At 33.9% G+C, this 15,134-nt stretch overlaps 1 protein-coding gene across 1 annotated transcript in view; it reads right to left on the bottom strand.

Moving 5' to 3' along the window:
• Positions 1–11,122, bottom strand: part of LOC143240803 (neuropilin and tolloid-like protein 2) — a 446,248-nt gene extending 435,126 nt beyond the window's left edge. Inside the window, exon 1 of the mRNA XM_076483897.1 lies at positions 10,910–11,122. The gene's annotated coding sequence lies outside the window, so the exon portion shown is untranslated. The remainder of the gene's footprint in view (positions 1–10,909) is intronic.
• Positions 11,123–15,134: the final 4,012 nt, after the last annotated feature.

Here is a 15,134-nt window from a genome sequence, read left to right as displayed (position 1 = left end):
ACGAAAAACAACAACAACACATGAGAGGTGATCTCTGTTAGGCTTCAATCTAAAGTTAAATACACACAAGATCACGAAAAACAACAACAACACCTGAGATGTGATCTCTGTTAGGCTTCAGTCTAAAGTTAAATACACACAAGATCACGAAAAACAACAACAACACATGAGAGGTGATCTCTGTTAGGCTTCAGTCTAAAGTTAAATACACACAAGATCACGAAAAACAACAACAACACATGAGAGGTGATCTCCGTCAAGCTTCAGTCTAAAGTTAAATACACACATGATCACGAAAAACAACAACAACACCTGAGAAGTGATCTCCGTCAAGCTTCAGTCTAAAGTTAAATACACACAAGATCACGAAAAACAACAACAACACCTGAGTTGTGATCTCCGTCAAGCTTCAGTCTAAAGTTAAATACACACAAGATCACGAAAAACAACAACAACACCTGAGATGTGATCTCTGTTAGGCTTCAGTCTAAAGTTAAGTACACACAAGATCACGAAAAACAACAACAACACCTGAGATGTGATCTCTGTTAGGCTTCAGTCTAAAGTTAAATACACACAAGATCACGAAAAACAACAACAACACCTGAGATGTGATCTCTGTTAGGCTTCAGTCTAAAGTTAAATACACACAAGATCACAAAAAACAACAACAACACCTGAGATGTGATCTCCGTCAAGCTTCAGTCTAAAGTTAAATACACACAAGACCACGAAAAACAACAACAACACCTGAGATGTGATCTCCGTCAAGCTTCAGTCTAAAGTTAAGTACACACAAGATCACGAAAAACAACAACAACACCTGAGATGTGATCTCCATCAAGCTTCAGTCTAAAGTTAAATACACACAAGACCACGAAAAACAACAACAACACCTGAGATGTGATCTCCGTCAAGCTTCAGTCTAAAGTTAAGTACACACAAGATCACGAAAAACAACAACAACACCTGAGATGTGATCTCTGTCAAGCTTCAGTCTAGAGTTAAATACACACAAGATCACAAAAAACAACAACAACAATACCTAAACGGACAATTAGAGACACAATTCACAATAGAAATAGAAGGATATAGTAATCTCACGCTCCTAAAAGTGTTACTTACCAAGACTCCTAACTCGTGAGCTATAGACGATTTAGGAAACCCCACATATAAGAGTAAATATAAATGAAACCAAGCTAGCAATAAAACAATAATCATCATAAAGTGCCTCTAGAGCCAACATTGTTTCTTACGTAGAATATGTTAGGAGTAAGTAATAGAAACACATCATTACGACCCTATGAGACGATGAATACTCTGGACATTGAACAAAGAATATAACCAACGATAGTAAGGAGAGAATAGCAGATACACGACCTTCTTCCTCTATGACAAAGACTTTTCTGAAATCAAAAAGGAACTGTGAAAACAACAGAGTTAAGACAACATTCATAATCCGAGACAATTACAGTTTGTACAAACCAAAAAATCAATGAAGAGGATTGTACCATTTATAATATCACTTCTAAATGTGGACTTCAGATGATTGGAGAAACAAAAAAAACCTAACGTTACATACGTCCATGACTCTGTAATACCAATCTTCCTGTAACAGCCCATCTCGTTAAAGAAAAATCGAAATAAGATAAAAGTGTAGTGAAAAGTTCAGTCTTTAATTATAAAAGAAACATCTTATTTCTTCATGTTCCACAGTTAGTGTCACCAAATGTCGTCTGCCTAATTTCACGAATTACGTCTAATAGAAAACCATATATATACAGCTTCGTCAAAACAGAACAGTCAAATCAGGCATTATTATTCATTATTTCACTGACAAATTCACTGCGGTACTGCAGCCAATGTAATTTTTTAATATGTCTGTTTCAAATTGTTTCCTTGACTTTGAATAAATTGTAGTTATTAAAGACACTCTCATTATATCGTATGAAACCTCCTTCTAACTTAATATTAATGCTATTTTCGAGAAACGTCTAAATTGAAACGAAAGTTACAACATTGTCCCCTTCCCTAGTTATTAAAACGTAAATTACAACATTGTCCCCTTCCCCAGTTATTAAAACGTAAGTTACAACATTGTCCCCTTCCCCAGTTATTAAAACGTAAGTTACAACATTGTCCCCTTTCCCAGTTATTAAAACGTAAGTTACAACATTGTCCCCTTCCCCAGTTATTAAAACGTAAGTTACAACATTGTCCCCTTCCCCAGTTATTAAAATGTAAGTTACAACATTGTCCCCTTCCCCAGTTATTAAAACGTAAGTTACAACATTGTTCCCTTCTCCAGTTATTAATACATTAGTTATAACATTGTTCCCTTCCCCAGTTATTAATACATTAGTTACAACATTGTCCCCTTCCCCAGTTATTAAAACGTAAGTTACAACATTGTCTCCTTTCCCAGTTATTAAAACGTAAGTTACAACATTGTCCCCTTCCCCAGTTATTAAGACGTAAGTTATAACATTGTCCCTTTCCCCAGTTATTAATACATTAGTTACAACATTGTTCCCTTCCCCAGTTATTAAAACGTAAGTTACAACATTGTCCCCTTCCCCAGTTGTAAATTGTATTTCATTTTCTGTGATTAACAATAGAGTGGTTCTTGACAAATAACAGCATTAACGTTTTAAGTCTAAGCATTGAAATAAGTAAATCATTACTGAAATATGTAAAACTTAAATATCATTACAACTTAGGTTAACAAAACATTCATCTGTTCTTATTAATGATTCCTCAATTATCCAATCACAAAAGTATTTTATTGCCTGACTTTCCTATGGTATAAAAATTAAACAATTTCTTGTTCTTTTTCATCAGTTATTATTTTGTCTTGGTTTTCTCTTGGTTGATGACCACAGAAATTCTCTGGTATCCATTCTTTTAATAATAAATACTTTGCTTAGAACCTTGAGAGGATTCTCAGGTTCTTCATAGGTAGATTTATCTTTGAAAATATCTTCTTTTGAAACTAATCATTTGGCTTTTGTCTCACTGAACTATTTCTAAAGACAGTTATCATGAATAACTGTTAACTTTGATAATGTGCTTTTTTGTATTCTGGTCTGTTGGACTATAAGATGTTTGTCTTAATTATCTTTCACGTCCCTGCTTTATTTTATGTCAGTGGGAGTTTAACCTAAAACTATCGAGGGGAGCACAATGACTTATTTATCACAGACTAAAAATACTAGAAGGAAGTTTAACCTCATAAATGGCTTCTGCATGAAATAAGTTCCGTACACGAACTGTTCTTCAATGACAATCATCCTCACATCATGATATGTATTAGAGCTTCTTACAATTAGTGTTACTTTACGACCTCTTGTAGAATACATTACCAAACTAGGTCGAATGGTGTTAATTGTGGAACTAGTGTCTCTAATCGTATTGCAAAGCTTCCCATCAATGTATCTACTCACTAGAAGACTAGTTTATTTACGTAATAATCTCCTTACTTCAACTGAGCAGATAGCATATCCTCGTCCTCATGATTTATTATCAAAAGTTGATTCATCACAATCTCAGATGTATTGTTCATGATATTATGAGTTTCCTCTTCCTTTCATCCACTGGGAATGGTGATTGTTTCCTGAAGACTGTTGTCTGATGGTTGTCGTCTGCAGACTTTAGCAACATACCAGTTCAAACACCATCTGTTTCTTCCACTCTGAGTTAACAGTGGACTAGTCAATCTTTTACACACCTTTGCCTCACAGTGACACAGCGGACACCGCTAAAAACTGGGTTTTGATATCCGTGGTGGGCAGAGCACAGATAGCCCATTGTATAGCTTTGTGCTTAATTACAAACAAACTACAGCATCTCTAGTGGGAACTGTTGAGTTTATGCTATTTAGTCACGTTAAAAGAAGTAGTTCTGATACATACTTCATGCTAATATAGGAGTGTCGATATACATTATAGTTGTTTATAGACGATAGGAAGAAGTGCTCAGAACTCATTAACAATCACACGAGTTGCTTGTTTGTTCTTTAGCACAAAGTTACAAAATAAGCTATCTGTGCTGCTCTGCTCAAAGCAAGTATCGAATTCCAAGTTTGTGTTTTATAATTCCTCAAAGTTGCCGACGTGTAACCAAGGTGATTATTAAAAGATATTTTGAAACGTGTGCTTTTTCTGAAAAAAACAAACAACAGAAGAGACACATCATAGGTAAAAAATACTCGTCCAGCACCATCCACGTCAATTCAGTTGTTTCTATTTCAAGTCGTTTTCAGTATGTTACAACACTGATAAAGATCTGGCGATGCTAAATTCACTGGAAACACAGTTTACGCCTCTTCATGATGACGAGAAACCCATTTGAAGTACAAATGTATTCTGAAGACGGCTGATACGGGTATTAAAACTTTCATTAAAATAAATTTCAGAACAGCGTTTCGACCTTACTAGGTCATTAACCTGAAGAATGACCTGAGAAAGTCGAAACGTTGTTCTGTACTTTATTTTAATTAAAGTTTTAATACCCGTATCAGCTGTCTTGAGAATAGATTTTTTACTTCAAGCGAGTTTCTCGTCATCATGAACAAGGCAATCAGTTCATAATGTGGCTAGCTGTGTCCAGATCCCTGTGAGGTAGCATGAACTCTCGTGACCTGGATGGTGAACCTTTCGTCTGTGTAGTTGTATTAAGATTATTAATATTTCTGGTGTACTTTAAACTGTAAAGACCTGTTTGATAAGCAAATATTGGTTTGTTTTAAATTTCGCGCAAAGCCACACGAGGGTTATCTGCGCTAGCCGTCTCTAATTTTGCAGTGTAAGACTAGAGGGAAGGCAGCTAGTCAACACAACCCACCGCCAACTCTTGGGTTATTCTTTTACCAAGGAATAGTGGGATTGCCCCGTCACATTATAACGCCCCTACGGCTGAAAGGGCGATCATGATTAAGAGTCGAGTGCCTTAACCACCCGGCCATGCCGGGCCGACTAGCGAATAACTTGACAAATTAGTCATTTGAGTTTCACTGCAGTAATTTGAAAAATTTCAATTAATTACTGGAAAAGTTTCAAACTCTCTTTTTAACCTGAATATGATTTAAGAAGGTCGAAACGTCGTTCTGTACTTTATCTTAATAAAAGTTTAATACCCGTATTAACCGTCTTGTGATACAGTTGCATTTACAACTTTTAAAATGTACGTTTGAGTATACTTACAGGCAAAATTGACAGATATAAATAATGAATCATTTTGCACAATTAAATAACATACATGCAGTATGTGCGCATAAACAAGCTTAGAGATCGCTTTAACTTAGTCTCGAGCTGAGACGTTTGTAAAGCTAGATTACACTTACAACGTTTTCATTGAAGGGTTTTCTCAATATCAATAAAATCTAGCCAGTTTAAACTCGATATACTGAGAATAAAGTGAACTTATAACACTAAACTTACAAATCTAAACATTTTCACTTCGCAACTTTATCAAAATAAACCTAAAGGTAACATTCAAATTACTTTCCACTGTAAAACCTGTAAACTGAATTAAGGTTTCAGATTCCAAATATCTATAGGTTTAAACACAACGGTACTTCAATACTCAAATAGAACACAGTTTACCTTTAACGCTAACACCTGTTGTAAGAATCTATGAACCTGTCAACCACAGACACGATACCATCAATTCAAATAAGAAGTAAGAAAAAATGGATAACAGATGATATATTAAATTTAATGGATAAAAAAAGAGGAAGCAGAAATAATCTGGAGGAACATAATCGACTAAATAGAGAAATAATATGGAGGAACATAATCGACTAAGTAGAGAAATAATATGGAGGAACATAATCAACTAAATAGAGAAATAATATGGAGGAACATAATCGACTAAATAGAGAAATAATATGGAGGAACATAATCGACTAAATAAAAAAATAATATGGAGGAACATAATCGACTAAATAAAAAAATAATATGGAGGAACATAATCGACTAAATAGAGAAATAATATGAAGGAACATAATCGACTAAATAGAGAAATATTATGAAGGAACATAATCGACCAAATAGAGAAATAATATGGAGGAACATAATCGACTAAATAGAGAAATAATATGGAGGAACATAGTCGACTAAGTAGAGAAATAATATGGAGGAACATAATCGACTAAATAGAGAAATAATATGGAGGAACATAATCGACTAAATAGAGAAATAATATGGAGGAACATAATCGACTAAATAGAGAAATAATATGGAGAAACATAATCGACTAAATAGAGAAATAATCTGGAGGAACATAATCGACTAAATAGAGAAATAATATGAAGGAACATAATCGACTAAATAGAGAAATAATCTGGAGGAACATAATCGTCTGAATAGAGAAATAATATGGAGAAACATAATCGACTAAATAGAGAAATAATATGAAGAAACATAATCGACTAAATAGGGAAATAATATGGAGGAACATAATCGACTAAATAAAGAAATAATATGGAGGAACATAATCGACTAAATAGAGAAATAATATGAAGAAACATAATCAACTAAATAGAGAAATAATATGGAGGAACATAATCGACTAAATAGAGAAATAATATGGAGGAACATAATCGACTAAATAGAGAAATAATATGGAGGAACATAATCGACTAAATAGAGAAATAATCTGGAGGAACATAATCGTCTAAATAGAGAAATAATATGGAGGAACATAATCGTCTAAATAGAGAAATAATATGGAGAAACATAATCGACTAAATAGAGAAATAATATGAAGCAACATAATCGACTAAATAGAGAAATAATATGGAGGAACATAATCGACTAAATAAAGAAATAATATGAAGGAACATAATCGACTAAATAGAGAACTAATATGGAGGAACATAATCGACTAAATAGAGAAATAATATGGAGGAACATAATTTAAATAGAGAAATATTAGAAAAATGCGTGCAATCAAAGACGAAATGATTAACTGACAACCGCAAAGAACAGAGAAGATTTTAGTCATGATACAAAAACAACGTACATGAAAATTGACCAAGGTGAAAAACATGTTCACTGGCTGGTTGTTTAAAATCGAATGAAGGAGAATATATCATGGAAGATGACAATATTTTGAAGAGGTGGTTAAAATACATGAGGGAACTGTGTGATGAAAAAAAGATTGAAAACTTTGTGTTAATAAGTTTTAGAGCCCTCCTATTTTGAGACGAGAACAACAACAACAACAACTGAATGTTGAATGAGCCCCTGGACAAGACAATATTAAAATTGAAATGACTGAGAGATCAGATGAGTTTGATATTGACACACTGCCGATTTTTAAAATAACATCTATGAAACTGGCCATATCCAAGCAGACTTTTAAAAATCAATATACGTAACATTACCAAAGAAACCAGGTGCAACTGAATGTGAAATACAACGAACAATAAGTCTTATGAGTCACCTGACAAAAATATGATTGAGAATAGTTAAGATGAGAGCAAAAAAACCGAATGAAACCTGAAATATCAGAGGAATGATTGGATTGGTCAAACGTAAAGGCCGAGCCAATGTAATTTACAACTTGAAGACTTACAGAGAGCGTATCTTTGTATTATAAATATTACATGAAATCATAATGATCATTCTTGAAAACATCAAATTAGATGGTAAAGATATGAGGATCATCATAAATATATATTAGGAACAAACAGCAATTATCAGAGTTGAGGATGAGTTTAGTCAATTTTAGAAGATGAAAGAGGAATCCGTTAAGAATGCGCGTTATCTCTTCTTCTTGTACAGTGAAATGATCATGAAAGATATAGAAGACATGCCAGCCATAAGTATTGTAGCCAACAATGTATACAATATCTGATGTGCTGATAACACAATGTTAATAGCATTAATGGTAAAATATTATACTCAGCCTAAACACCATAAAAACTGAAACTATGAGTATATCAAAGAAAAACACCAGTTCAAAATGCACTTTATCACTAAACCTGACCCAATTAAATCTTCAAGTTCAAATACGAAAGGAATGGATTACATCAGATGGCAGATGTCAATACGAGGTCAAGAGGAGAATTGCACAGGCTGGAACAACATTTATGAAGACGAAAATATGTTGACTGATAAAAGTATATCAGTAAACGTTTGTAAAAGAGTTTTTAGCTACTACATCAAACCAATCTCGATGTACGGTTGCGAATAATGGACAATAAGCAAACAAATATATAAAAAGAAATTACCTAATGCAACAGAAATATGTTTCCTACGTTGAATTATTTGAGTTTCCTACAAAGACGTGAAAATAGATGAAAAAACATAAACATAAAAAAGCATTGGTAACAAATACACGAAAAACAAACAAACAAACATTATTTGGTCATGTGATGAGGACAGAGTTGATGGAGGTTTGGTAACAATAGAGACATTTACAGTGAAAAGAACCAGAAGTATAAAAAAAAAAGAACGTCCTGGACAGTTTGAAAATTTTGGCTACGCAAAGCGAGAGAGTAATTCCTTTTGGCTAGGACCAGGAAAGGGGAAGAGATGTGATCCTCTACGCTACAAAGCTTCGTGATGGTAAAACTAAACTAAATCAAAAACTTCCACATTAAAAACTTAGTTCAATGTTCAGGTTTACTTACACGATAGAATCTCTTAAACTATTTCCACACCAAAACCTTTAAAATAAAATTGAATTTCTAGGCTAAAACCTGTAGTCAAAGTTTTAAGTTGCACACTAAAATCTCTAAAATAAAAACATAACTTTCACACTAACACTTGTGAACTCAGTTTTACTTGCTCATCCATCACAACTCTAAAATGGATGGAATCACGTCGCTGATACCTGAGAAGTAAGCTACAAGTTTCACATTACGCTAATAATATTTCTACACTAACACCAGTAAACGAAGCGCTACTTCATTACCACACTAACAGTTGTTAAGTGGAATACGTCTTCTCCAATAGCACGCGTAAAGTGAACGCATTTTAATTTCATGCTAATATATGTAGGGATACAACGATATGTCTGTGGACTTATGTCACTAGAAACCAGGTTTCGGTACTCGTAATGGGCGGAGCACAGATAGCCCTTTATTGAACTTTGTCTAATATCAAACAACATTAAAAAACACTAACACGTGTAAATACAAAACAATTTGTACAATAATATATGTAAACTGATATTATTTCTACGTTAACATCTAAAAATATAACAGAGTTTCATCACCAGTCTAACACCTACATAATTAACCTCAGTGTTATTTACACACTATCATCCCCGAAGATAACCTTAACTCCCACTATAGTACCTGTAAACTAACTATAGTTTAACTTTCTCTCTGTCTCCCAGTGGCACAGCGGTATGTTTGCGGACTCACACCACTAAAAACCGGTTTTCGATACCTGTCGTGGGCAAAGCACAGACAGCCAATTGTGTAGCTTTGTGCTTAATTCAGAACAACCAACCAACCTCCTCTCTAACATTTCTAAACTAAACCACATTTTCTACTCTTAAACGAGTAAACCGAAACATGTATTTCATATTAATTCTCGTAGGGTAAAATTCAATGTAGTTTTACGTTATCACGTGAAAACTAAAAGACAGTTTTCATAACGGCATCTACAAATGAAACTCAGCTGAAATTCCTAAATAACACTGTAAACTAAAGCTCGGGCTAACTTCCACACCAACAATTCCGAAGTGAAATTTAGTTCACTATTTTCTTATTATTATTGTTAAGTAACGAGCGCCATGTAATGGGCTACCTGTGCTCAGCCTATCATGAGTATTAAAATTCGTTGTTTTTTTTTTTCTGCGGAAGGAACCACTCACTGGGAGAGGTTCATCAATACGTTTGATTTGTTTTGAATTTCGCGCAAAGCTACACGAATGCTGTCAGCGCTAGCCGTCCTTAATTTAGCAATGTAAGACTAGAGGAAGGCAGCTAGTCACGATTACCTACCGCCAACTCTTGGGCTGCTCTTTTACTAACGAATAGTGTGATTGACCGTACGTTATAACGCCTCTACGGCTGAAAGGGCGAACATGTTTGGTGTGACAGGGATTCTAACTCACGACCCACCGATTACAAATCAAGTGCTTTAACCACCCGACCATACCGGGGCCTTATGAATAGGAAAAACCAATCATATGTCGTCAGATTTATTAACCTGATGATAACCACTAATCTATATAACTGCAATTTATTCAAAGGTTAGATTAGAAATACAAAATTATCTATCTAATTCGATTTTTTATAATACCTTTATAGAATCAAAGCCAGTTCAACCTAAGTCGTTCATGACATAGTCAATATTTTACTCATAAGTATCTTTACATATTCAATATCTGATAGGATTTTTAAGTATACGTACAGATAAGACAATCCACTATAGTTTATAAGTACGCACACAGATTCCAATCTGCTCTTTACTTACTTATCTATTAATCTACCTGTATAAGAATTATTTCAACACTTTGTTGCACACAGTGAATACAATGATATATTTAGCTAGCTTGTAATTAATGGGTTTGAGCTTGAGTCATAAATTAAAAATTATGAACTGTAGTTTTCTTATGTATCTGACGATCAGATTCCACTATTGGTTCACATAAAGAGAATTCTAACTGTTGAAGATGGGTGCTGTCGATTGTCTGCCTTTTCTCTAGTTCGTTAGTCCAAACTTAAAATAGGCTGTAGTCAGATTGTATAGTTGTGAGCGAAAATCTTCATAACAAACTTAATATCATGTATTTTACTCTTATTAATATAACTTAATAGATTAATCATGTTTGAAAAACCTTAAGAAGCTTCGTTTTCCTCAGTATTACTGAGGAGAAAAGACCAGTGCTAAAAATGTTTAAAGAACACGACACTGTGCAGTAGATTCACATAATTCACCCAACTTACCATTACTAGACACTTGAGTACAGCACACCATTACGTAGCGCACTCTCTAAGTAGACACGCTAAATGAAACAACAGGCAGAATGTAATCGACGGTTTTTGCTCTTAACTTGGATGAACCTTTCCCTCCAAGACGGCGATACTCTCAGAAGTAAGACTTTATATCAGTTTAGTATTGCTATCCGCCTAACGAGAGCTAAGCCATGGGTGCTCACATAAGTGACGTTGTAGATACTACTACACATAAGTTGTGGCTGCAGAGGATCGCCAGAGGAATAATGTACGTTGTCATGGCAACACGAGAAGCGACACCAGCGGAGCTCGAGGAAAGTGAAAATGTTTGTCAGGATGCATCACCGTCATAGGTTGCATCCATATATGCATGGCGCAATCACAATGGAGGGGAACAAATAAGGAAATAATGTTAAATTAATAAGAACGTGAACGTTTAAGGGTTTAAGAAATGCAGACTTAGGAACCTTTCACGACCTTTAACTTAACTGAATATCTTGAAAATATCAAATAATTTAATGTAATTTCTTTTTTTTTTCTTTGGTTAACACAATTATAACTTTCGACACAAAAGCAACAAGAAGTTCACTCTGCCATTCGATTCACTTGTTAGCGCAAACAAGGCGGGTTTCATACGAATTTCTTAACAAAATGTACACTTTTAATGGTGAAAGAAACCACTGTATTGTCTGTAAAATAAGTAAGTAAGACATCAGGTATAATATTCGCTAAACACTAAACTCAGCGAGTTATAGATACCTCAAACACAATGCACATAATACACACTTTTGTTAAAATATTCACTAAACACTAAACTCAGCGAGTTATAGATACCTCAAACACAATGCACATAATACACACTTTTGTTAAAATATTCACCAAACACTACACTCAGCGAGTTATAGATACCTCAAACACAATGCACATAATACACACTTTTGTTAAAATATTCACCAAACACTACACTCAGCGAGTTATAGATACCTCAAACACAATGCACATAATACACACTTTTGTTAAAATATTCCCTAAACACTAAACTCAGCGAGTTATAGATACCTCAAACACAATGCACATAATACACACTTTTGTTAAAATAAAATAAAAAACATGATTTTTTTCAATGTATCAGAGATACAAACACGACTGAAGGAACTGTGATATTAAGTTTAAGAAAAATAAAAGAGAAGTTAAGTTACTTGGATTAAATTCAGTCTAATTCTTGAAAATCCAATATTCTAACAATGATTATCACGGTTTGGTTATAAAACGGAAACTGTAGCAGTGTTCTCTCCTACAAAACAAAGCTATTGGAAGCAACAAAGTTGGTTTTAAAATGTAAATGCTTCATGCAAACTGTAAGATAAAGTGTTAGGCCTAACTTTCTTGGCTTTTGCGAGGTGTTTCTACATAATATTATTTGAAAATACCAAACTGTTAAATAACATTATTTAATGGGATACAACGCCATCTTCAGGTAAAAATGTGTAATTGCTGTTTAATGCTATAAATATGCTTTACATTGTGAAGGTGATACGAAACAGTATTTTTCTTGTATAGCAAAAACTAATTGTGCCTGATTGTTTTGTACGCAGTAGTAGGAGTACATCTACAGAGCGTATTCACTGAAGTGATACTTAATAATGAACACATCAATCTGAACTGTGAGAGGTTGCAGTTAAAAGGTCTGTACTAATGTGGTAATTAATCACATGGATTGTGGATCTGTTAGGTTAGTTAATCATGCTGTTATCATGCAGTGTAGAACGTGTAAGTTACACAGATGTATTTCATGTTTTATACCTTCAAAGAAGAACCAACCAGACTAAGCAACTTTTATAATCAAAATAAAAATAACTGATGGTGGCTTTATAATTTAAAACCAGAAAATCTCAACTTACTGTTCAACCTAGATCAAGAATGTTAATAAGAGTCTTATAACTTGAAACCAGAAAATCTCAGCTTCCTGTTCAACCCAGATCAAGAAAGTTAATAAGAGTCTTATAACTTGAAACCAGAAAATCTCAGCTTCCTGTTCAACCCAGATCAAGAAAGTTAATAAGAGTCTTATAACTTGAAACCAGAAAACCTCAGCTTCCTGTTCAACCCAGATCAAGAAAGTTAATAAGAGTCTTATAACTTGAAACTAGAAAATCTCAGCTTCCTGTTCAACCTAGATCAAGAAAGTTAATAAGAGTCTTATAACTTGAAACCAGAAAATATCAGCTTCCTGTTCAACCTAGATCAAGAAAGTTAATAAGAGTCTCATAATTTGAAACCAGAAAATTTCAGCTTCCTGTTCAACCCAGATCAAGAAAGTTAATAAGAGTCTTATAACTTGAAACTAGAAAATCTCAGCTTCCTGTTCAACCTAGATCAAGAAAGTTAATAAGAGTCTTATAACTTGAAACCAGAAAATATCAGCTTCCTGTTCAACCTAGATCAAGAAAGTTAATAAGAGTCTTATAACTTGAAATCAGAAAATCTCAGCTTCCTGTTCAACCTAGATCAAGAAAGTTAATAAGAGTCTTATAACTTGAAATCAGAAAATCTCAGCTTCCTGTTTAACCTGGATCAGGATAGCTAATAAGAGTCCTATAACTTGAAACCAGAAAATCTCAGCTTCCTGTTTAACCTGGATCAGGATAGCTAATAAGAGTCTTATAACTTGAAACCAGAAAATCCTAGCTTCCTGTTTAATCTGGATCAGGATAGCTAATAAGAGTCTTATAACTTGAAACCAGAAAATCTCAGCTTCCTGTTTAACCTGAATCAGGATAGCTAATGAGAGTTTTATAACTTGAAACCAAAAAATCTCAGCTTCCTGTTCAACCTAGATCAAGAAAGTTAATAAGAGTCTTATAACTTGAAACCAGAAAATATCAGCTTCCTGTTCAACCTAGATCAAGAAAGTTAATAAGAGTCTTATAACTTGAAATCAGAAAATCTCAGCTTCCTGTTCAACCTAGATCAAGAAAGTTAATAAGAGTCTTATAACTTGAAATCAGAAAATCTCAGCTTCCTGTTTAACCTGGATCAGGATAGCTAATAAGAGTCCTATAACTTGAAACCAGAAAATCTCAGCTTCCTGTTTAACCTGGATCAGGATAGCTAATAAGAGTCTTATAACTTGAAACCAGAAAATCCTAGCTTCCTGTTTAATCTGGATCAGGATAGCTAATAAGAGTCTTATAACTTGAAACCAGAAAATCTCAGCTTCCTGTTTAACCTGAATCAGGATAGCTAATGAGAGTTTTATAACTTGAAACCAAAAAATCTCAGCTTCCTGTTCAACCTAGATCAAGAAAGTTAATAAGAGTCTTATAACTTGAAACCAGAAAATCCTAGCTTCCTGTTTAATCTGGATCAGGATAGCTAATAAGAGTCTTATAACTTGAAACCAGAAAATCTCAGCTTCCTGTTTAACCTGAATCAGGATAGCTAATGAGAGTTTTATAACTTGAAACCAAAAAATCTCAGCTTCCTGTTCAACCTAGATCAAGAAAGTTAATAAGAGTCTTATAACTTGAAACCAGAAAATCTCAGCTTCCTATTTAACCTGGATCAGGATAGCTAATGAGAGTTTATAACTTGAAACCAGAAAATCTCAGTTTGTGTCCAACTTGGATCAAGATAAAAAAAAAGGAGGGTTTTATAATATGAAACAGAAGATCTCAACTTCGTGTCCAATCTGGAACGAGATAACTAAGGACAAATTTCCAGCACGATCTAAGCCTGATGGAGGAAACTGTTATAATGTTACATATATAAACTTTAAAATTTAAATTAGTAGTGTGATATATTAACATTGAGAAATTAGTTCAGAAACGTAAAGGTCTTGGAAATGATATTACCACATGTTTGGTAACTTAAACGAATTTTAAAATAATATAATATTTATATAGCACATTTTTTTTTTCGGGGTACGTCATAATAATTTCAACAGTTTGATCATTTTACCGCAATGTGTCAGCTTGTGAGTAACTTAGGACATTAAGCACACATTTAATGTTTAAGTATCTCTGTTTGGGGTGAATTGCCAACAGTACTGTGTGTCCGTTCAACCAAATTTATAAACATTCCGTTTATTTGAGTGTCACTGTACACTTTGTGATCACGTCAAATGTGTTCTCGATATTACATATCAGTTCTAGAATAGTCAGAAGTATAATAAAGACATTTTAAAGCAATTTTCGTTTTTCTTAAGAACTTCGTT

The sequence above is a fragment of the Tachypleus tridentatus genome, chromosome 13, assembly GCF_004210375.1.
Source record: "Tachypleus tridentatus isolate NWPU-2018 chromosome 13, ASM421037v1, whole genome shotgun sequence".
Lineage (NCBI taxonomy): Eukaryota > Metazoa > Arthropoda > Merostomata > Xiphosura > Limulidae > Tachypleus > Tachypleus tridentatus.
Note: the sequence above shows the minus strand (reverse complement) of the source record. Positions and strands in the feature narration are given on the sequence as shown.